This window comes from Oryctolagus cuniculus, chromosome 12, assembly GCF_051225735.1.
Source record: "Oryctolagus cuniculus isolate XC-2025 breed Fujian yellow rabbit chromosome 12, ASM5122573v1, whole genome shotgun sequence".
Lineage (NCBI taxonomy): Eukaryota > Metazoa > Chordata > Mammalia > Lagomorpha > Leporidae > Oryctolagus > Oryctolagus cuniculus.
In genome coordinates this window covers 68,584,849-68,600,541 of record NC_142878.1, presented here as the reverse complement: position 1 = coordinate 68,600,541, position 15,693 = coordinate 68,584,849, and the positions used below count along the sequence as shown (strand labels likewise).

General features: G+C 45.5%; 1 long non-coding RNA gene across 1 annotated transcript in view; it reads right to left on the bottom strand.

Moving 5' to 3' along the window:
- The window catches only part of LOC149123095 (uncharacterized), a 64,459-nt gene extending 61,370 nt beyond the window's left edge, over positions 1-3,089 (bottom strand). Inside the window, exon 1 of the long non-coding RNA XR_016218090.1 lies at positions 2,987-3,089. This is a non-coding gene — a long non-coding RNA (uncharacterized LOC149123095). The remainder of the gene's footprint in view (positions 1-2,986) is intronic.
- Between the last annotated feature and the right edge of the window lie 12,604 nt (positions 3,090-15,693).

Here is a 15,693-nt window from a genome sequence, read left to right as displayed (position 1 = left end):
AGAGCCTAGGGTGATTACTGATGCCATAAACAAGAGTGTCAATTTGTTAAGTCAACAACAGGAGTCACTGTGCACTTACTCCTCATGTAGGATCTCTGTCCTTAGTGTGCTGTACATTGTGATTTAATGCTATAACTAGTACTCAAACAGTATTTTTCACTTTGTGTTTCTATGTGGGTGCAAACTGTTGAAATCTTTACTTAATATATGCTAAACTGATCTTCTGTATATAAAGAGAATCGAAAATGAATCTTGATGTGAATGGAAGGGGAGAGGGAGCAGAAAAGGGGAGGGTTGCAGGTGGGAGGGAAGTTATGGGAGGGGAGCCATTGTAATCCATAAGCTGTACTTTGGAAATTTATATTCATTAAATAAAAGTTAAAAAAAAAAATAAAAGAAAAGAATAAAAAAAAAGAATGGAAAAGTCTACATCCTTTTCAACTACATTACTGCAACAACCTCTTAACGGGTCTTCCATTTCAATCTTATTCCCTTTTAGCCATTCTTTACAGTGGCCTTTCTAAAACATCATCTAATAATAGCACTTCTCTGTCAAAAAAAATTGGTGGATCTCTATTGCCCCGGGATAAAATCGAAACTCATCAAAGTGCCAAAAACCTAGTTCCCACCTACCTACCCAGGACCATATCTCAAAATGCTTCCCATTCTCTCTATGACTGTGCCCATAGTGCTACCGCTAAGAGCCCCTCACCCTCTTCCTGTCTATCCGGGTTTTCTCACACATACACACTCAGATCAACCGATCTCTTCTAGAGTATTTCCTCTGCTCTTCTCCTCACATCCCCAGTCTGAACTAGGTGCTGCCTTCCTGGGAACATGAAAGCACTCTGTCTGCCCTCTGCCCTAGAACTTCTCATACTTCCGTTTGTTCATATCCTCCCCGAGGCCAGGGATCTTAGTTATTTGGCATCTTCATCATCTATCACAGCACCTGGAAAATGGCAGAGGAATGAAGCCATATTGAAAGCCCACTGAATCCAGTCCTCATAGTTTTTTGCTAGATCCAAGACTCTACAAACACACAGGCACACAGAGCGGCACTGCTCAGGACTGTACTTCCACGTGATTCTTCAGCCTGCAGGAGCTCCCACTCCACCTGACCCCACCCAGTCCCCATGTGCACTGATGCCCCTTTCTGGCTCCCTCACTAATGACACCCTGAACCTTCATGACAGTGCTCACCAGCAGAAGAGAAGAGGCCGTGAGCAGAGAAAGCTTCCATCTTCCACTAGAGGAGCCCCAAAGCAATACAACCTCTGCCTTGATTTTGTTACGCACTTGTAGCTAAAGCTTCTCTGTACCTCTGACTTGCACACCGTAGCTCTGCATGAGGCCCTAGGTAATGTCCGTGGTGGCTGGTATCAGAAATCTAAGTAATGAATGCTGAACTGACTTGGTCACCTTCCTTTCCCACAATAATACATTCTTTTCACAGGAAGCAGATATGCCTGCCTCCTTCCTGCCTCCGTGTTGGTGTTCAGGACCCCATATCCTACCACACTTGCCCCGGCGGTTCACTGTACGTGCTTAATCACCACCCACACCAGACCTGATACACACCATGGTGAGCAAGGCAGATACATCATGCAGACAACAAGACCCGGACCAGAATTACCAGGGTGCTGCAGCTAGCCTGTCATACCCTGGCTCTGTCACTTTCTAAATTCAGTGTCCTTGAGCAACATATTGTAACTGCTCTAGGCCTTGGTTTCCCCATATGGGCGATAATATAGTGGCTGCTTTAAAGTATTGTTATGATGAACAAGTTAAATCACGTTAAACACGATTGGCTGATACACAGCAAGTGCTTTCTATGAGTTATCTAGCATCAATATAGACTAACGGAAGACATACAATAAACCAGATGAGAAAACTAATTACTGGTTGTCATACAAGTAACAGAGAATAATGGAAGTGGTCAGAGTGGGTTATGTTAGATGAAGCCGGAAAAGACACTTCAAGAAGGCAATTTAAGATGTGAAGGTGGAGAAGGAGCTTCTGAGCTGGGAAAAGAAACTTCCTGGCAGAGGGACAGAGGAATGGCACATGCCAGTCCCTGTGATGGGAATCCTTGCACTGAAAGAGGGGCAGTGAGCTGCACGGGATGAGTGTGGGGCAGAAAGACATGGTAGGAGAGAGGAAGGGCCAGGTTGTGCAGAGCTTGTGGGCTGCAGTAAGGAGTTTCAGGGGGCTGGTGCTGTGGCGTAGCAGGTAAAGCCACCGCTGCAGTGCTGGCATCCCATATGGGCACTGGTTCAAGTCCCAGCTGTTCCACTTCTGATCCAGCTCTCTGCTATGACCTGGGAAAGCAGTAGAAGATGGTCCAAGTCCTTGGGCCCCTGCACCCATGTGGGAGACCTGGAGGAAACTCCTGGCTCCTGGCTTTGGATCGGCACAGCTCTGGCCGATGTGGTCATCTGGGGAGTGAACCAGCAGATGGAAGACCTCCCTCTCTCCCTCCCTCCCTCCCTCTCTCTCTCGCTCTGTGTGTGTGTGTGTGTGTGTAACTCTGACTTTCAAATAAATAAATCTTTTAAAAAATAAAAAATAAAACGTCCCTACAGCTTTTAAAAATAAAAAAAAGAAATTTCAATATCATTTAATAGTAAATGGCCAATGAAAGCCCTTGGGAAAATTTAAGCCGGATAATTAAGCTATTGCAGGTGTCCGGGATAGGGAAAGTAGTGACCAGCACCAGGAGATGAGTGGAGATACAAGGAATTAGTGATATAGAATGTTGTCTGCAGAGAAAATGCAATGGTCTCACAGAAAAGAGCTGGCTGGAGTACTGAAGATTAAGAGACAGTGAATTTATGGAATACTACACAGCAGTAAAAAAAGGTAAAGAAATCTTGTCGTTTGCAACAAAATGGATGACACTGGAAAACATACTTAGTGAAATAAGCCCATCCCAAAAGGACAAATACCGTAGGTTCTCCCTGACCTGTGAGAACTCATAGAGTACCTGAAAGAGAATGCTATAGTCATGAGAGTAACTCCTCCCTGTGAACCCACAGGACTCCTGGCATCCACACATCTTTCCATGCTCTTGTCGCAGGGGAGGAGACAGCCCTCCTCCACCTGAAAGCCCTTCTGTCGGGGCCAGCATTGAGGTGCACCTGGTGAAGCTGACACCTGTGCCAGTGTGTGTCCCAGCTGCTCCACTTCCAACCCAGCTCCCTGCTGATGGCCTGGGAAAAGCAACAGAGGATGGCTCAAGTGTTTGGGCTTCTGCACCCACTTGGGAGACCTGGATGAAGCTCCTGGCTCCTGGCTTCAGTCTGGCCCAGTGCTGGCCATTGCAGCCATTTGGGGAATGAACTAGCCATGGAAGATCTCTCTTGTCTTTGTCTCTGTAACTCTGAGTTGCAAAAATCTTAAACCCCGCCCCCCACCCTGGCTCCCAAGGGACACTCATGGATGGCTAAGGGCGATAGCGAATTTCTTGCTCAAGAACCAGCCAGAGAATGCCTGCAATCAGAACAGTGAAGGACAGGGCAGCCTGCCAGTTTCATGGATGCTGAGAGAACACACAAGACTCCTGGGTCAGAGACAGGGGACTTTATTGTCCTGACAACAGCAGTGTCCAGACTAGTAGCAGCTTCTTGTATTGGTTCCCTGAATTCTGATTTCCCCAGGGCAAGGCAGAGGGCCAGGGGCACCTGTGTGGGCAGTGGATGTTTTTACAGGGAAAGTGCCCTCAGGGTCCCTGACTATTTTGTAACTGGCAGCCAGCATGCCTACACTTTGTTCCAGAGGGAGGGAAAATCTGTCTTCCAAGGCTGCTCACTATATAATACCATAAAGAGAGCAGAGACAGAGGCTTACAGTGCATGTGCTGGGAAGATGGGCAGGTGTGTGAGAGGCACAAAGAGTGGCCTCCCAAGGCAGGCATTTGACCAAGTGGTTTTGTTTTTTTGTTTGTTTGTTTGTTTGTTTGTTTTGACAGGCAGAGTGGACAGTGAGAGAGAGAGACAGAGAGAAAGGTCTTCCTTTGCCGTTGGTTCACTCTCCAATGGCCGCCGCGGCCGGCGCGTTGCGGCCGGCGCACCGCGCTGATCCGATGGCAGGAGCCAGGAGCCAGGTGCTTTTCCTGGTCTCCCATGCGGGTGCAGGGCCCAAGCACCTGGGCCATCCTCCACTGCACTCCCTGACCACAGCAGAGGGCTGGCCTGGAAGAGGGGCAACCGGGACAGAATCCGGCGCCCCGACCGGGACTAGAACCCGGTGTGCCGGCGCCGCTAGGCGGAGGATTAGCCTAGTGAGCCGCAGCGCCGGCCGACCAAGTGGTTAAGATGTCACTTAGGATGCCCACATCCCATATTGAAGTACCTGCGTTTGCTCCCCAGCTCCAGCCCCTGATGCCAGCTTGCTGCTGGTGCAGAGCCTGGCAGGCTTGAGTGATGGGATTCCTGTCCCTCTTATCCCCCATGTGGGGGATCAGGATGGAGTTCCTGGCTCTGGGCTACGGCACCAGCTGTGGCGAGCATCTGGGGGAGTGAATAATAGATGGGAACTTTCTTTCTCTGTCTCCTTGTCTTTCTCTTTCTGCCTTGTAAATAAATAAATCAAAATAAAATTAAAAAGAGAAGGTGAATTAACCTCCCTTACTATAACCTAAAAGAGAGATGCCTTCATACGTAAACATAGTTTTGTGTGGAAGACAGAATTCACCATTGTCCACTGCACAAAGCAATGATGTACTGAGTACCCACAATAGGGTACAGCCCTGAGGCTGATTGGTCACATGCACAAATATCTTTTTTCTCCTGACACATATCCCTAAAATTGTTGTTTCTTAAGTCATCAAACTTATTTTATAAACCTTATAAATACTTAAAAATAATTAAATAGGTACTAAGCTATAATAATCATGAAAGAATTGACGTGTTAGGTGATTTGTAAAGCAATAGATTTATCTTTTAGAGATTATATTGTTTTACAGTATTTTGTGAAGCCCTTTCACAGTAAACATACGCAGTATGCTTATGAATATTTCATAGAAATTGGAAATAATTTTATTTTAAATGACCATGTTGATATTGATGATCAAACACAATTGTTTCTTAATCTTAAACTCTTAGTCAAGAATATAGGCCTGAAAAGAGCAGTGAGGTTTACTTCATGAGAGTTTTGGAAACTCAATTTGGCCAAACAGGGCCCACGTGCAGTCTCTACTTGCTGTTTCCTGTCTCAGGTTCAAGTAAACTCAATGCCTAGTGAAGTCATCAATTGATATCCTCTTTTCTCTATCTCCAGTCAATCAAAGCTTTCTCTTTCATCATCTCACTCTTGTCATTAAAAAGTAGGTTCCATCTAAGAGAAGTAAGACATTCTGGTCTCTGAAAAACCCAAGTAAGCATTTCAGACATGGAAAGCCAAGACACTGGCAAAAAATATCCTACATGAAAGATCTCTGTGAGTGAGACCCTAGTGCAATAAAGTGGTCATCAAAGAAAGGAAGTACCTTTCTCTGAAGGGAGGAGAGAACTTCTACTTTCCTTTGGTCTTGTCTAAATACTGATGGAGTTTGTGGATTCAAAGGCTTCCACAGGGGCCAGCACTGTGGCACAGTGGGTTAACATCCTAGCCTGAAGTGCCGGCATCCCATATGGGCACCGGTTTGAGACCTGGCTGCTGCACTTCCAATCCAGCTCTCTGCTGTGGCCTGGGAAAGCAGCACAAGATGGCCCAAGTCCTCGGGCCCCTGCACCCACGTGGGAGACCCTGTAGAAGCTCCTGGCTCCTGGCTTCGGATCGGCACAGCTCTGCCCGTTGCAGCCATTTGGGGGAGTGAACCAATGGAAGAAAGGCCTTTCTCTCTGTCTCTCCCTCTCACTGTCTGTAAATAAATAAAATCTTTTAAAAAAAGGAAAAAGGTTGGGGCTGGCGCAGTGGCTCACTTGGTTAATCTTCCTCCTGCGGTGCTGGCATCCCACATGGGCACCAGGTTTTAGTCCCGGTTGCTCCTCTTCCAGTCCAGCTCTCTGCTGTGGCCCGAGAAGGCAGTGGAGGATGGCCCAAGTACTTGGACCCTGCACCTGCATGGGAGACCAGAAGGAAGCACCTGGCTCCTGGCTTCAGATCGGCACAGTGCCAGCTATGGAGGCCATGTGGGGAGTGAACCAATAGAGGGAAGACCTTTCTCTCTCTCTCTATCTCTCTCTGTCTATAACTCTACCTGTCAAAGAAAAAAAAAAAAGAAAGAAGGCTTCCATAGCCTAGGGAGCTCATGTCAAGAACCTCGAGTGGTCACTGATGTCATATATATGTTATTAATTGTTAAATTAACAACAAAGGAATCACTGCACTAACTTCCCATGCAGGACCTCTGTCCTAGAAGAGTTGTATTATAATTATGCCTAAGTGCTCGCAAAAGATGTATCATTCTTGGGTGCTCCTTTAAAGTTAATTAAGTTTCTAAAAAAAAAAGTGAAATTAACTTCAAGATATAATGATTTTGAACAGTACTTGCTCAACTGTTGAAAAACAGTTTTTTGTTTGTTTTATGCAAGTTGTTAAATTCTTTATTTAGTGTAAGTTGGTCTTCTGTGTATAAAGTTAATCAAAAATGGATCTTCGTGGAGAATGGGACTGGGAATGGGAGAGGGGGGTGGAGGAACAGGAGTGGGAGTGTGGGTGGGAGGGTGGCATGGTGAGAAGAATCACTATAGTCCTAAAGTTGTACTTATGAAATGCATGAAGTCTGTATTCCTTAAATAAAAGTTTTCTTTGGGAAAAAAAAAGAAAAAGGAAAAAAATCAAAGTCAAATGACTAATACTAACTTCCTTCTCTAAACTCCCAAACCCCATTATTTCATCCCAACTGAAAATAAAATACATGTAGAATTGAGTCTCCAAGAAAATTTCTTAAATGAAGAGAGTGGAGGTGTCAGCACTGTGGCACAGCAGATTAAGCCTCCACCTACAGTTCCAGCATCCCATAGGGGTACTGGTTCAAATCCCAGCTGCTCCACTTCTGATACAGCTTCCTGATAATATGGCTGAGAAAGCAGCAGAAGGGGCTGGCACTGTGGCATAGCAGGTAAAGCTGCTGCCTGAAGCGCCAACATCCCATATAGGCGCCAGTTCTAGTCCCGGCTGTTCCACTTCCTATCCAGCTCTCTGGTATGGCCTGGCAAAGCAGTTAAAGATGGCCCAAGTCCTTGGGCTCCTGCACCACAAGGAAGACCTAGAGGAAGCTCCTGGCTCCTGGCTTCAGATCGGCACAGCTCCAGTCATTGCAGCCAATTGGGGAGTGAACCAGCGGATGGAAGACCTCCCCCCCTCTGCCTCTCCCTTTCTCTCTGTGTAACTCTGACTTTCAAATAAAAAAAATTAATCTTTAAAAAAAAAAAGCAGAATAAGATGGCCCAAGTCCTTGGGCCCCTGTACCCATGTGGGAGACCTAGAAAAAGCTCCTGGCTCCTGGTTTTAGTCTGGCTTATCCCTGGTCATTGTGGTCATTTGGGGAGTGAACCAATAGATGAAAGACATTCATTCATTCTCTCTCTCTCTCTCTCTCTCTCTCTCTCCCTCTGCCTCTCCATAATTTCACCTTTCAAATAAATAAATATTTTTTTAAAAAAACTGAAGAGAGGCTAAATGGTTTTGCACTCTGCACAAGGACAGCCTATCGGGGCTGGCGCTGTGGCACAGTGGGTTAAATCCCAGCTGCTCCTCTTCCAATCCAGCTCTCTGCTATGGCCTGAGATTGCAGTAGAAGATGGCCCAAGTCCTTGGGCCCCTGCACCCACGTGGGAGACCCAGAAGAAGCTCCTGGCTCCTGACTCCTGGCTTCAGATCAGCACAGCTCCAGCCATTACAGCCATCTGGGGAGTGAACCAGCAGATGGAAGACCTCTCTCTCTTTCTCTACCTTTCTCTGTAACTCTGTCTTTCAAATAAATAAAATAAACACTTAAAAAAAAAAAGGACAGCCTATCACCAGCCACTATCTGGGAAGCAATAAAATATATTCTTCCCACTTTAAAGGGGCATTCCACTTGCAATTGGTTTTGTTCCAGTTTTGCTCATACTGATTGATAAACTTGTATGCTTCAGAATTCAACAACTTCTAAGAGTAATGATGCCCATCCAGGGAACACAGCCATTGGCCGTGACTGAAAATGCTCCAGCTCATGAGAGATTCATTGGCTGAGACAGGAAGAGATTTCCAGACCGAGACAGGCAGGGCCTGCATCCATGATCAGCAGGAAGCAGGGAACAGAAGATAGGACGAGATCTTGCAGTTCCTTCAGTATCCCCTGAAGACTAAGGCTCGGGAACCTCTGAGGAGGGAATGATGTGGGGAAACTCAGGGAGACAGTTCCTGAGCTGGAGACCACACCACCCCAGCTCCCAGGTAGTCCTATCACCCCACCTATCAACCAGATGACCCCTCCCCAGGATGTGCCTGGGACCCGGGGGCAGCACTAGTAAGCCCCCCCCTTTTCAGAGCTCCTAAGGAACCTGGTGAAGAGGAGGGCTCGCCCTCTTTCTCCCCTCATAGACTCAGGGGAAGCAGGGTATGGAAGTCCCTCTTTACCATTCCTGGCCCACTCTTTCTAAATAAAGCCCTCATGTCTCTCTGTATTCTTCTCACCACATAAATAAATGCTGGGGGAAAAAAAACCTGAAGAGAGTAGAGAACTTTGGTCAGAGGGAAACAAAGGAGAATACCAGAAAATTACTCAAATTTTTTTTAACTTTTATTTAATGAATAAACGTCCCTCCCACCTGCAACCCTCCCCTTTCCCACTCCCTCTCCCCTTCCATTCACATCAAGATTCATTTTCGATTCTCTTTATACACAGAAGATCAGTTTAGCATACATTAAGTAAAGATTTCAACAGTTTGCTGCCACACAGAAACATAAAGTGAAAAGTACTGTTTGAGTACTAGTTATAGCATTAAATCTCAATGTACAGCACACTAAGGACAAAGATCCTACATGAGGAGTAAGTGCACAATGACTCCTGTTGTTGACTTAACAAATTGACACTCTTGTTTATGGCCTCAGTAATCACCCTAGGCTCTTGTTATGAGCTGCCAAGGCTATGGAAGCCCCCTGAGTTCACTGACTCTGATCATATTTGGACAAGGCCATGGTCAAAGTGGAATTACTCAAATTTAATGGCTACTGGCTCCCTGTCTGTTATGATGGCTTTCAAGACAAAAGCTCAAGGAAATTAAGATGTGTTCATTATGTAAACTTAGAGAATGCCAAACTAATGTGAAAGCTAATAGCCCTCATAGGAAGGTCATATTTCTTACCATCCAGAGAATAAGCAAATTCAGAGACTGTACAGGATGAAATAGTGAAGAAAATAAGCCGAGCCAGGACTGGGAGATAAGACAGACTTTGTGAGAAGTCAAGCCAATTACCATTTGTTCAGTCAATGCATGGCTGAAGGCTGGTAAATGGGAAACCAGCCAAGGGATTCAAGGATAAAGTGTATTTAAAGAATACTATGAGTTAAACATTACTCAAATAATAATTCACAAGTAATCTGGCTGTTTAAAAATGTCTGAATGAAGAGGGTGTCAACTCCATTGCTGAGCTTGGAATTCCATATACTGTGGCAAGTTTATAAGCATGTAAGTGAAGTGCAAGTGAGAACTGCACGTCTCCAGGACGGCCATCGTTCATGTTTATGTGGATCTTTCTCTAGCCTGGCCGAGTTGCAGAAGGTCCCATTCATCCATTCAGTCAACACACAAGATGGGAAGCCTATCTGCTCATTTAAGACACTGTTAGGACCAGACTGGAAACTGGCCCAAAAATGCAGGGAAATTATAAAATCCAAATGAAAGCAAAATCAAAATGTTTATTTTTAAATGGGGCACACCATTTTTGAGGGAGAAAATGAAAAATTAAGTTAAAAAAAGTAGGGTAAGTGAGAGCGTAGAAGAATATATCATCATCATCAGAAATCTCACAAATCCCAACAGAATGACAGGCTATCTTTCTCCCAAAAACATCTGAAGAAAGTCCCACCTCATCTCCCTGCTTTTGGCCCTGTGCTCCTGCAAATCTCTTCTCAACACAAAATCCAGGGAATTCTACTAAACTTAAGTCAGCTCACGCCTCTCATCCCCTCTAAACCTTCCAATGACTTCTTCCTCTTTCATAATAATTGCCAAATCCTGCTAGGCCCCACATGATGCTAAATTCTGAGGCCCAGAGCAGAAGTCTGCATAGACCATTCTCCATTTATTTTTGCCCTCTCCCCACCCTCCCCCAACACCCATACCTCCTTGCAGGTTGTGGGAAATATCCACCCCATGGTACAATTCTTGCCGGGAGGCAGGACTACAGCAAGGCAACAGCAGAGGGACTGCTCCCTGTACCCGCTCTCTTCCTGCCAAAGCAGTCACATTACCCAGGATAGGCCAGTACAGACTGTGTTTTTGCCTCACCCCTGCAGTTCAAAGACATAGGTTACTTGCAGTAATGAAATCAAGCGCACAGCGGCTGTCCTGTTCCACATGGTGGGCAGCAGCTCCACCAGTACCAAAGGTCCCCCTCCAGTGTGCTCACTGGAAGATCGCAGGCAGACAGCGCTGGTGCTGACCCTGCTCCGGTGACTGCAGCTCCTTCCACTGGGCAAGTCTCCTCTTTTATTCTGAGAGTTTCTACAGCCTTGCAACAGATTTTTTCTGCTTAGATTAGCTAGAGTCATTTTCTATTGTTTACAACCAACAATGATAACCAGTAAGAAGAGCTTTGTTGCACATTGTTGGATCCCTGAATATGAAAAGGAAGGACTAGGGTCCAGTAGGGTGCAGACAGCCAAGTTATTCTGCGCATGGAAGTGGACACAGTTGTGTGTCTTGGGGTACCCAGAGGGTGTGGCCTAGGATGGAGTCTTAAGGACAGAGAGCAGTCTGAGTAGGACAGAGAGAGCCTATGAAGGGAAGGGATCAGGAAACAAAATTCAGTAAGCACGAAGAGGAAAAGGGAAGAAGAGAGAAATGATTTTTAAAAATATTTTATATAAGAAGCTTAATCTAAACAGCTTTGCTACTTGGAATCCTACCTCCTGCCCTGCGTCTTATCTACCCTAGAGTTCCTTTTGTTACTAGAACTGCTTTTTGTGAAGGCTTGTCTCAGGTGGGATGTCATTCATTAGAGCAGAATGAAACAAAAACAAAAAAATAAGGGCCTAAGTAAATCTTACTTAATTAAGCAAAAATACAGTGAAAGCTGGGACATGTAGTCTGCTTCTACAGGACTATTGATAGGCTTTGTCATTTGGTTGAATAATTAATGCATTTTATTGCTTGCTGGTCATATAATTTAGAGGTGGATTTACTCAAACTGGAAACTTTGGACTAATCAACAAAGGATGTTCTATTTATGAAGCTTTTGTGGTTGGCAGTGATAATAATTCCATAAGCATCACAAGGCAGCCACTGTATGATTCCAGGCTAATCTCCTGGATTCATTCATTCTCTCTCTCTCTCTCTCTCTCTCCCTCCCTCCCTCCCTCCCTCCCCCACTACCCCCTCCCTCTTCCTCTCCCCCTCCCCCTCCCTCTTCCTCTCCCTCTCTCTCTCCACGCCCACTTTCGTGTCATACTCATCTTTCTGGCTCCACCTATCTGTGTGTGTCTGAATGCACTTATCTACTTCTTCTTTGCCAATTCCTCATTTCATGTTCAAAGGGTTTACTGCATCTCACACAGATTTATATAACATAGCAAAATAACAGATTCAAAGTGACTGAGAAGAGAAAGTAAAAACAAGAACACAAGGTAAGTTCAGAGGTGAGCCTGGCATAAAAATGCATACTATGAAATCCTACTCACAAGCCTCGGATGCCATAAATTTTGCTCAACACTCTACAGCAGCCATTCCAAAGGTGGGAATAGAATTCTGTGCCCATAAGATAAAATTATAGCAATTGCTCAAGCTTTCTAAATATGCATAGTAACATAATTTATGAAAATGATGCATCACAATGACACAATTTGTCAGAAAATTCCTCTCCCACACAAATGGCTCTGCCACACTTAATAAGCAGAAATAACTGGCAGAAAGTTCACTCACCTTCCCTGCTGGAAGAGCTGGTTTCCCAGTGCACCTGATGGGAGTATTATTTCACACAGCAGGTAATAAATTTGTGGAAGTCATTACCCACAGGGAAAGGCGCCGGCAGGAAATAGAAATGGATTCAAAAGGGTTGGTCAAATCTATAAATGGTGAAGCCATAAATGGCTCCTATTCTCCTTGTATTTAATAATATTTTACATTGTGACCCACCTTACCTCCTTCCCTGCTATCTTAAGGTGTATCCTTACTGCTCTTCACCTCTTTCTGATGGAATTTCTAATGACAAATGTGGTAGTTGATGTATATTTATTTCTATATAGAAACTACAGATTTTTTACTCTTTCTAGTATATTCAAGTTTCATTGACATTGTTTAAGTACAGCTAATTTATTTTAACAGTCTTTCCATTTTTGGTATATCTTGTGACACTATGTAACACAGAACTAAATTAATCATTCCAGTGCTGTAGTTGCAATGTATGCACCACCTTAAAACAAATCAATTATGCTTTGACAAACCAACTGAAGTAAGCCCAGCCCTGGGAACATTTTGGAAACTTTATCATTGTTAAAGGCCCCAAATGGAGCACGGAAGTTAACTGGGGCTGGGCTGATTCAGCCTGAGGGGAATCACTTGACATAGCAAGAGTGGGGTGAGACTGCAGTAGCTGGTGTCTCTTCACCCCATGATCCTGCCTGTCCTGAAGTGGGGAGGAGATGGGGTCTCAGTCCTTGCTGAGAACCAGCACGGCTGCTGCTGCTCCATCAGTAAGGTGACCCATCCACATGAGGACAGGCAGAGACAGGCGGCAGATAGCCCCTCGAAATTCCCTGTGTGTGAAGATGAGAGGCAGGACCCTGAGGAGCATCAGGCTACTGTCTTTTCTTCAATTTGGGGAATCTCTGAGTGTCTGGGAAAAAAGTAGTCAGATGACACCTGCTGCAGTGGCTTCCTAGAGAAAGAATCTATGGGCACCCGGAAGAGAAATTACTATTAGAATGTCTTGGTCATACCTGGAGACACTGAGGTTCAGATGGGTGGAACTCTGTGGCCACTTTTGATTTTCAGGAGTTGTTCTTTGGGATGATTTTGGAGGTGAGAGTTTTGGAGGGTAATGACAGTAGTTTCACAGCCACAAAGGTCTATTGTTCACTGTTTGGGGATTTTGAGAACTGTTACCAACACAGCAGAGGCAGGTCACCCAACCTAGACACTGACCAAGAAACGGAAACTTCAATGCTCTCCTGAGTCTGCCAGGCTTACTCAGAGCCCCAGGGAATAAGGAAAATCACCTTGACCAAATTCCCCAACTGCTCTGCATCTTATTCCTCATGCACAAAACTGCAGTTCCAACCTCCTGCATCTCTGGCCTGGGCTCATGGTTTAGTTGATGTCAACAGCAGAGCTAAGTCCTCTGATGAGGGTGCTGCTGCCTGGATAAACTCGCATGATGCTTCTGAGGAATGACTTTTATCCTGGTAGCAAGAGAGAGACACTTCAGGATCTTCCTGAAGAAATGCAAACATAAGTCTACATATGCTAACATTTGTGCAATGCAAGAATTGTTTGATGGTTTCCAGGGACCCATCAAGAGATGTGTGGGAAAGCAAAGTGGGCTACGTTTTCTCTTTAAAATTAGGGGGGAAATGACACCTATCGCAAGGTGTTGATCTTTAGATCAAAAGAAATTTGATCTTTAGATCAAATGAAATCATAGGGAGCTACCATGGTGTCACTCATACATAATGTCACAGATACTGTGGTGACTGTTTCTGTGAGGTGGCCATAGATTTGGGGGAGGGGGCAGGGAACTACAGCCCAGAGATGAAGAAAATTCCCCAGGGTTACATAAGTAGGAGGTGGTAAAACTGGTTTTTAAACATGCCAATCTTTGACTCCAAAACTCTTGCTCTTAACCAGAAAGTGTGAGTATATTCATGACTCATTGGGCTTTTAGGTTGTGAGTGTGTGTGGATATTGGAGTCAGTGTGACCAGGATGTAATAGCTGACTCTACCACTTGTATGTAGTGACTCTAGCCAACATCACTCATCTTCCTAGAACTCAGTTTCCTCATTAGTGAGGCAGAAGTGGGATTCTATTTGTAAAGCACCCAACAGGAGGTAGTCCTTCAAAAAGTGATAGCTTTCTTCCTGAATCTGAAATATCCACCAAGAAAGCCCTGAGAAGAGGTTTGGATGTGCATGGTTATTTGGAAGGTGATACTTGGATGTGCGATTGAGAAAGTGGGGACAGAAATGGGAGAAAAGTCCAACAGGGGCATGTTGGTGGCCAGGTGCATTAGCTTTTCATCACCACAACCAAATACCTAAGACAAGCTACTTAGAAATGAAGAGAGCTTTACTTATCTCACAGTTGGGAGGTTCAAGTCCAAGATCAAGTGGCCCAACTGGTTTGGCCTCTGCTGAGGGCAGCAGAGCAAATGGAGAGGAAGAATTGCATGGAGAACCAGAAAGCAGAGAGAGTGTGCCTGGGCCTGATTCAGGCTTTTATAATCAACTGTCACCGGAGAATTAGCACCTAAGGGCATGCCCCCAGGGTCCAAGAGACCTCCCACTCCATCCATCCCCTAGAAACAATAACTGGATTAAGTTCCCTCTCTCTTAGTACCATTAACTAGAACTCTGAGATTTAAAGTCCTGCCAGGGTTCATGAGCCTCCAGCTCCTTGAGACTGTGTGAGAAAATGTGTGGAAGCAGCTCAGGATCAACCCCAGGGAGGTAGCAGTTCCCAACCCTGCGTGCTCAGAGGAATTACCCAGAGGGTTTGTTGACACAGATTTCTGGGCCGCATCTTCAGTTTCCAGGTCAGTAGCTATGGTCACAGAAGGGCAGAAATTTGCATTAAAAATATTTTTATTTATTTTGTTTTGTTTTGTTTGAGAGGCAAGGAAACAAAGAGACAGATAAAGAGCTCCCATTCAGTGGTTCATGCCCCCAAATTCCCACAATAGCCATGCTTAGCCAAGCTGAACCCAGGAGCCAGAAAATCAAGCAAGGTCTCCCACTTTGGTTACAGGGACCCAACTACTTGAGCAGTTGCCTGCTGCCTTTTAGTATCTGTGTGCCAGGAAGCTGGCATTAGGAGCAAATCCACAACTCAAACTCAGGGGCACTCAGATATGGGAAACAGGTGTTCCCCACAGCCTCTTAACTATCAGGTCAAATGCCTACCCCTGGAGTTCGCAGTTTCAACAAGTGCCCAGGTGAAGCTGATGCCACTAATCTAGGTGCTCACTTTTTTTTTTTTTTTTTTTGACAGGCAGAGTGGACAGTGAGAGAGAGAGAGAGAATGGTCGTACTTCCATTGGTTCACTCCCCAATGGCCACTGCGGCTGGCGCACCACGCTGATCCGAAGGCAGGAGTCAGGTGCTTCTCCTGGTCTCCCATGGGGTGCAGGGCCCAAGGACCTGGGCCATCCTCCACTGCCTTCCCAGGCCACAGCAGAGAGCTGGACTGGAAGAGGAGCAACCGGGACAGAATCTGGCGCCCTGACTGGGACTAGAACCCGGTGTGCTGGCGCCGCAGGCGGAGGATTAGCCTATTGAGCCGCAGCACCGGCCTAGGTGCTCATTTTTAAGAACCATTGTGCTAGC